The sequence below is a fragment of the Oryctolagus cuniculus genome, chromosome 4, assembly GCF_964237555.1.
Source record: "Oryctolagus cuniculus chromosome 4, mOryCun1.1, whole genome shotgun sequence".
Taxonomy (NCBI): domain Eukaryota; kingdom Metazoa; phylum Chordata; class Mammalia; order Lagomorpha; family Leporidae; genus Oryctolagus; species Oryctolagus cuniculus.
This window is the reverse complement of record NC_091435.1, coordinates 164,352,837-164,361,487: the sequence shown is the minus strand read 5'-3', so window position 1 is coordinate 164,361,487 and position 8,651 is coordinate 164,352,837.

The following is an 8,651-nucleotide window of genomic DNA, read 5'->3' as shown; positions in this document are numbered from 1 at the left end:
GTGAGATCTCCCTTCTCTGCTTTTCTGAAGTGGATTGGTCATGTCTCTCAGAAGATTTGGTCCAGAATTTCTGATGTGAATATTAGTAAAATCAGAAATTTGAGGTTTATAGTAATAATCAGTATTCACTGTCAATTTACTCTGTGCCATGCACTGTGTTAAGTGTTTCCATAAGCTTTCTTAGTTAAATCCCACAACCTTCAATCAGTAGATGCTGTTGTCATCCTCATATTTAGAAACCAAACCTCATGGTGGTTAAGTATCTTCCCCCAAGGTTGCACTGCTTATAGTTTGGAGTACTGATCTGAAGCCAGAACTTTCCGATACTCTTAGTCATCATTGTATATGGCCTCTCCTTCCTTCCATAACTGAAAATACAAAACAAAAGAAAATCCACGGGTCCTGCCCTTACTTAACTAGGGAGAAAATACATTTTTTGTTCTCTTTGACTCCAAAGACTGTTGGAAATTCCGACTCAGGTTACGTTCAAGAAAATAACTGCAAAATACAACTTTCTGTGAGATTTTCTGTCGCACTAAGGCTGGAGACTCTGTGGTTTAACAAAGACCTTTATGGGGTTTTTCAAATACAGTAGTAGACCAAAATATTAGTTTATGTGGGGATTAGAGAGACAGAGAAAGCAAAGCATAATAAATGAGTAAGATTCAGGGATGGGGAAAGGAGATGGCAGCTGCAGGCTGGAGGCAAGGATAGCATAGGACGGGTGTCAGGACCCAGAAGAAAAGAGACAAACCACAGGGGAGTACTAGTAGCAAAATGTCTTTGAAGAACAATTCAATCGAAGAACAAGTGAATGCCAATATTTTAATGTTTCTTCACTGAACACAGCTATTGTCTCCTTGACCCCAAAACTTCTAGTCGAGGACTATGGAGCCTCTGTGTGAGAGGAGAATGAAGCAACACTCCAATGAAGAGGAAGATGATGTTTCACAACTCAGCACTCTTCTAACCTCAGTGCTGTTGCAGCGGCGTCTCACATGGTGAGGACAAACCTCAGAGCTGCCATCAGTGACATCAGCTGAGGCCAGGTTCAAGCTCAGGCTTGCAGAGAGGGTCCTGAGGTGACTGGGAGGCAGGCTGTAAGGCCTCAGTATAAACATAAATATCTTACAATGGGGTTTCTTACCCCTGGTGCTGTTGACATCTGGGGCCTGATCACTCTGTTATGGGAGACCGTTCTGAACACTGCAGGGTGTATAGCAGCATACCTGACCTGTGCCCACCAGCACCACTGCTCTCCCCAGTCGTGACAACCAAAATGTTCTAGACATTGTCAAATACTCTCCGTGGGGAAAATCACTGGAGTTGACACCCCTGCCCTGCACCAAACTCTCCAAAAGTATTGCAAGTGCTCTGAACTTCGCAAAGCATGAGATGGTAAATCAAAATCACAAGGCTAAGGAGCTCAGGGATGGAGACCTCTAAGTTACGGTAACACAAACGGAAATGTAGTCAGTAAGGATTTGGGAAGTAGTGCGAGTTCAAGTGGTTGTCTAGGTCCATATGCCTACATGTTCATGTTTAAGAGAAAATCCCACTGGTCTCTAAGCCGCATTTTCCCTAGGAAATAAAGTCCTGAGATTGTTTTACTATCAATAGGTTATATTGTTTGTCCAATTCAAATGTACTTTTCCTTTAAAAAAAAAGTCCTAAGCATTTAATTGAAATTGCCAAAATGAAGACCAAAACTGAGGTTCTTCAATTTTGGTTACCAACAGGCAAGGACTGTGATTTGGCTCAAACCACTTGTGAGCTGTCTGCCTGCCATGGGTGCCACATTTATAGCACCCGTGATTAAATGTGACATTTTCTCACTCTGAGTATTTCGCGTGTATTTGAAGAGACCCTCACAGGGGACCTTATTAAAATCTGCAGAAGCCTGTGAACACGTGAGGATGCACTTACATGAGCGAGAAGGAGAGAATGGAGTTATACCTTCTGGGAATCTGGTGGTTTCATTTTATGGGGTTACAAAGGACTGGGTAAGGGAAAAGACGATGCTGTTCTCATCTAAGACGGGTGGCGGTGCCCACTCTGCTCCAAAGTCAGAAGCTGAGATGGAGCAGAGTTTAAATTGTTTTCATGAAACACTGACACGAGAATTGCTTCTTCCGTTAAACTCCACATTTCTAGCCTAATTGTAGGGAAGGAAGGCCTTAGCACAGAGCAACAGATCACAGTGGTACCATGTTTGCTGGGATTAGCACACTCATATCTGTTCATGCTCTCAAATGATGTGAAATCCACTCCACTTTCAGTCCTGTTTGCCCCCATTTTGGTTTTCTAGTGTAAACCCTGGGCCCCAGCAGGACAGCATGAAGATACAACTCCAATACATGGTTGATATAGTTGGTGACAGTGAAGAGGCCAAATTTCGTCCCAATCTGCCTTTTCTATCCCCTTGTCTATCCTGGTAGGGTCCTCTCTGCCCATACTTGTTCTGGCCCTCAATATTCTTATTTTTTAAGAATTATTTTTTCAGGGCCGGCTTTGTGGTGCAGCGGGTTAATGCCCTAGCCTGAAGTGCTGGCATCCCGTATGGGTGCTGGTTCAAGACCCAGCTGCTCCACCTCCAATCTGGCTCTCTGCTATGGCCTGGGAAAGAAGAAGATGGCCCAAGCCCTTGGGCCCCTGCACCCGTGTGGAAGACCAGGAAGAAGCTCCTGGCTTCAGATCAGCACAGCTCCAGCCATTGCAGCCAATTGGAAAGTGAACCATCAGATGGAAGACCTCTCTCTCTCTCTCTCTCTCTCTGCCTCTCCTCTCTTTAAGAACGATTTATTCATTTGAAAGGCAGAGTTATAGAAAGAGAGAAGGAGTGAAAATGAGAGAGATCTTCCATCTGCTGGTTCAGTTCCCAAATTGCCGCAATAGCTAGGGCTGGACCAGGTCAGAGCCAGGAGCCTAGAACTCCATCTGGGTCTTACACATGCGTGGCAGGGGCCCAAGCACCTGAGCCATCTTTCTCTGTTGTCCTAGGCACATTAACAGGGAGTCAGAACAGAAGTAGAGCAGTGGAGGCTCACACTTGCCCTTATATGGGATGCCGGCATCACAGGTGATAGCCCACACCATTGCAACAGAGCACCGGCCTAATGGCCCTCAATATTTAATGCTGTCCTATATTTATCATTTTAATTAAGCAGGCACATTATGAGCTACTGTGCATACAACATGACTAGTTCTACCACCACACACAGTCACATATGATTGAGTCAGAGTGGAAGCCTAAATTAAGACAATGAGCTATGATAAAGGATAAAAGATGAGCTGGATTTATCACATGTTACCTTAGGAATTTCCTATAGAATATGGTGACGTAGTGTGTTCTTTTTGCTGTTATTGCTAAAGAGATTATTTTTCTTAATTTCCTTTTCAGAGAGCAGACAGATGGAGCCTTCAAAAAGTTCATGGAAAATGAGTATTTTAAAAACCATGCATAGATTTCAAAAACTTTTACATCAAAAACATCTTATCTTTTAAATTAATTTTTCCACAAACTTTTTGAAGTACCTTCTTGTAGACCAACAGAAAACAACAGAAAGTTGGAAGTAAATCCACACATCTATGGCCAATTGATCTTTTATAAAAGTGCCAAGAACAGGGGCTGGCACTGTGGTATAGTGAGCTAAGCCTCCACCTGCAGTGCTGGCATCCCATATGGGTGCCAGTTAGAGTCCCTGCTGCTCCTCTTCTGAGCCAGCTCTCTGCTATGGCTTGGGAAAGCAGAAGTTGGCCCAAGTGCTTGGGCCCCTGCACCCATGTGGGAGACCCGGGAAAAGCTCCTGGCTTCGGATCAGCCCAGCTATGGCTGTTGTATCCATTTAGGGAGTGAACCAGTAGATGGAAAGCCTTTCTCTGTCTCTACCTTTCTCTGTCTGTAACTCTAACTCTCAAATAAATAAAGTCTTTAAAAAAAAAAAAAAGAATTCCAAGAACACACAATGGAGAAAGGATAGTCTCTTCAATAAATGGTGTCGGGAAAATTTCATACCAATAGGTAAAACAATGAAACTGGACTCTTGTGTCATGCCACATACAAAAATAATTGAAAATAAAGACCTGAAATTATGAAAGTACTGGATGAAAACAGAGGGGGAAATCTTCTTGACACTGGTATGAGAGTGATTTTTTTTGCATAGCACATCAAAAACAAAAAGCAAAAAGAGACAAATGGGATTGTATCCAACAAAGAGCTTCTGCACAACAAAGGAAACAATCAACAGAGTGAGAAGTTAACCTCAGAATAGGAGGAAATCCTCAATAACCAAATATCTGATAAGAGTTTGATATCCAAAAAATGTGAGGAACTCATGCAACTCAATAGCAAAAAAAAAAAAAAAAATCCTCAAACAATACAAAAACCCTCCAAAATTACCCAACTGAAACATGAGCAAAAATCTTTAATAGACATTTCTCTGAAGAAGACATACAAGCAGCAGAAGGGTATAGAAAAGCTACTCAATTTCAGTAATCATCAGGGAAATGCAAAGAAAAATCATAACGCTATATTGCTTCACACCTGTTTGGGTGGTAATTATCAGAAAACTGAAAGTCTTGGTGGGGATATTGAGAAGGAGTAACCCTTGCATACTACTGGTGGAAATATAACTAACAGCATGGAAATTCCACAAAAAATAAAAATTAATACTGCCTTATGATTCAGCAGTTCCACTTGTGGGTAATATATACATAACATACTCAGAGGAAATCAAATTTGAAAGAATTATGTGCACTTCCACGTTAATTTCAGCATTATTCAAATTAGCCAAGATATGAAATTAACCCAAGTGTCTTTCGATAGATGAGTAGATAAAGAAATGTGGTGTGCATGTGCGTGTGCATGTGTGTGTATTTATATAGTGGAATATTATTCATCCTTTAAAAAGGAAAATTGTGCTGTTTCGGATGAATTGGTTTAACCTGAAAGACACAATGTTAAGTGAGGTAAACCAGACACAGATATACAAATACCACATTACTCACTTCTTTTGAAATCCAAAAATGCCAACCTCATGGAAACAAAGAGTAGAATGATGTTTAGCAGAGGCTAAAGGGAGAGATATATGGAAAAATGGTGTGTGGGAAAAGGGAGACTCTCCTTCTTTGCAAAAAGATACAACCCTTGCAGAGGACATGGAAGACCTGGCTTGCTGGTGGATCAGATGTAGGAAGATGATGAATTTCAGAACCAAAGATGTCTAAATTTTTAGCCTGAGCAACTGAGCGGGTTATGCTGTCATTTACTGAGCTGAAGGAGATTACAGGAAAAACAGAAGAGAATGGATGGATAAACAGATCAATTCCATCCAACTAGCTCAAGTTCATTTTTAGATGTGTCAGCATTCAGATTCCTATTAAACGGTCCATTGAAAATGCTATCATGCAATTGAATATGCAGGTTAGGAGCTCAAGGCTAGAGATGTGTATTTTGAATTTAGTGGCACTGAAAATCATGGCCTGAATGGGTCCTACATGCTCATCACCTCTGCTACTGTCTCCAGTGTACATGAGATAGACTACACGGTCCTCAAATTGTGAAATTCACAAGAATCACTGGGAGAGTATTTTTGTTTGTTCACTTGTTTGTGTTTTTGGTATGTTTGGGAGGGAGAGAGACAATGTGTGTGTGTGTGTGTGTGTGAGTGACAGAGGGAGAACTAACATTTGCTGGTTCACTCCTCAAATGCCTGAAAGGATGATGGGCTAAAGCTAGGAGCTATGAGCTCAATCCAGGTCTCCCACATGGTGGCAGGACCCAACTACTTGAAACATCATCTGTGTTAACAGGAAGATGGAATCAGGAGACAGAGCAGGAAGTTTAAACCCAGGGCCTCTGTGTGGCACATGTGTCCCAATTGGCATCTTAACAGCTAGGCCAAATGCTCACCCCTGGGAGAGATTTTTTAAATCTATATTCCTGAATATAGATACTTCTAGACCTTCTGGTGATTGATGCAAATATTGATTTGGACCCAGGAATCTTCATTTTTAATATGCTCCCCACATCGTTCTGCTGCTAGTGGTCTGAAAGTTACATTGTAAGAAACAGCCCTAGAACTCCAGAGTCCATTCAAAAATTCTGAAGACATCTTTCAAATTACACACACCATTAATATTTATAACCAGATCAATGGCTCTGGAACTCTAAGTATCATATGTTCATTAAATAGTTTCATTCTATTTGTTTCCTAAATTTTTGTTTTTTAAAAACAAATTGACATGGTTAACAGTCAAAGTAATATAAAAGGAGAGATGTCAGAAAAAATTGTTCTCACTTGTTCTCATCCATTTTATTCCAACTTTGTGTCCTACATGGAACCCCATTTCTAGCAGGTTCTTTTGGGTACTACAAATATTTATTGCTGAAAATTAAAGCAAATAAACTTTCTCTGCCAATTCCTCACCTTTCTTTTACAAAAGGTAGCCAGTCTACTATACAAAGTGTGTGCTGGTGGCTGTTTACTCAGTAGGAGTGCTAGAGATCCCCCCCATCAGTACACAGAGAGCACCGCCATTCCACATTGTATAGCTGCATCATATTCCGTATTTTTTTTTTTTTTTGACAGGCAGAGTGGACAGTGAGAGAGAGAGACAGAGAGAAAGGTCTTCCTTTGCCGTTGGTTCACCCTCCAATGGCCGCCATGGCCAGCGCTGCAGCCAGCACACCGCGCTGATCCGAAGCCAGGAGCCAGGTGCTTCTCCTGGTCTCCCATGGGGTGCAGGGCCCAAGTACCTGGGCCATCCTCCACTGCACTCCCGGGCCACAGCAGAGAGCTGGCCTGGAGGAGGGGCAACCGGGACAGAATCCAGTGTGCCGGCGCCGCAAGGCGGAGGATTAGCCTAGTGAATATGGGTGCCAGCCCATATTCCGTATTGTACTTATATCATAGTTTGCTTTGTCATCTTATCTTTTTCACTTCGTTAAGGCTTGTATTAGTGTGTATTCATTTTTTTATACACACACACATGAGCGTACAAACACACATACACACAGATGAGGAATCTTCAAACAGCTCACAGAAAATGCATACTATGAAAAAATTATGCATGGGTTTCAAGTTTTCCACCAAAACTAAACTTACCTCTTAATTTCACTTTCTACCAACTTTTGAAGTACACTTATATATATGTGTGTTTTATGTGTAGATTACATCCCCAGAAGTGGGATTGCTGAGTCAGAGGGTAAATGCATTTGCAATTTTGATAAAGATTGCCAAATTGCCCCCTGTGGGGGTTATACCCTGCACTCCCACCAGCAATGTGTGAGTATACCCTAAGTTATGCTACAACTTTGCCAAAGGAGCTTGTTGCTTTAAGTTTTGGGTTTTTTCCAGTCAGTGGGTAAGACATATTTTTAAGTATAATTTCAGCATGCTTTTTCTCTTATAAGAATGAAACACTTTCTTTTTGTATTTAGAGGGACTATTTGTATTTCTTTTTTCCCTGTAAATGCACCTATTCATAAACTTTTTGTCCTTTTTTCTTCTCCATTTCCAGGAACTCTTTATATATGAAAAGATGAGTTTTTCTGGCACAACAATTTCCAGTCTTTCTTTTGTATTCTTTATGCTTATTTGGAACATGTATTTGAATGCGTTGATTCTCTTTTATAGCTTCTGGATTTTGAGTGATTATTAAAAGGCTTTTCAAAGAATCCACCTTTTCCTCTCATTCTTTCAACAATCTCCTGGGTGTTTTTTTTTTTTTTTTTTTTTTTTTTTAACAGATAAGGAGGTTAAAATCCAGGATTTAGACTAGGTCTCTCTTACTCCTAAGTTTTCTTAAAACACAATTCTAGGAGTCAGAAAATGAATTCCTCTTCTCAGTATGCCTTCATAAAGCTTTTGCTGGGAGACTCGTGAAAGTTACTGTTACTCTTCATTCTAAATCTCAAATGTTAGTGCTGAAACCCTCGTTTCTGCAGGAAAGCTTCTGCAAAATGCTATCTAGGTTACTCAAGGACCCTATAATCTCTGAGGCTTTACATAAACATAGCATTGCCCAGGTTTTGTAAACATTAATTTTGCATTTAAACAAATGCGAAAAAGTCTCCCAAATGTTATAAGCATCGATGCTGGAAGCCAACATGTTGAAACTGCCAGGACCATACACACCACCTACGGACGTCAGCAAATGTCCCTTTTAATTGAACGCTCAAAAGGATATCTGCAGGCAAGCAGAGAGGCCCTGCGGTGGCCACATTGCACTGCATTAAGGGACACCTGGAATCCGTGGCAGCCCTTTGTCCCTGTCTCTCCCTTTCTCTCTGCCAGGGCCAGCAGGAAGGGACAGTGCTGACGTGTCTATTGAAGACTAGGAAAAATACTCGGCGTGAGAGCCAGTCCTCTGGAGGAGGATGACCCAGTTGAAGGCTGAAACCCAATCTCCTCTTTCTACTGAACTCCAGAATCCCGAGAGGCCACTCTGCAGATCAGAGGTTCCTCTCAGGCAAATGGCAGCCGAAACGGCTCGGGCAAGGTCACCTTACAGACCCAGAGGTGTGACAGCTGTTTCATTTGGATCAATTCTAAACAGTTTGTAAGCCCTGATACTACTGTACTTGTGGCCACTGGTTCAAGTCCCAGGCGCTCCTCTTTCATTCCAGTTCCCTGTGAATGTGCCTAGGA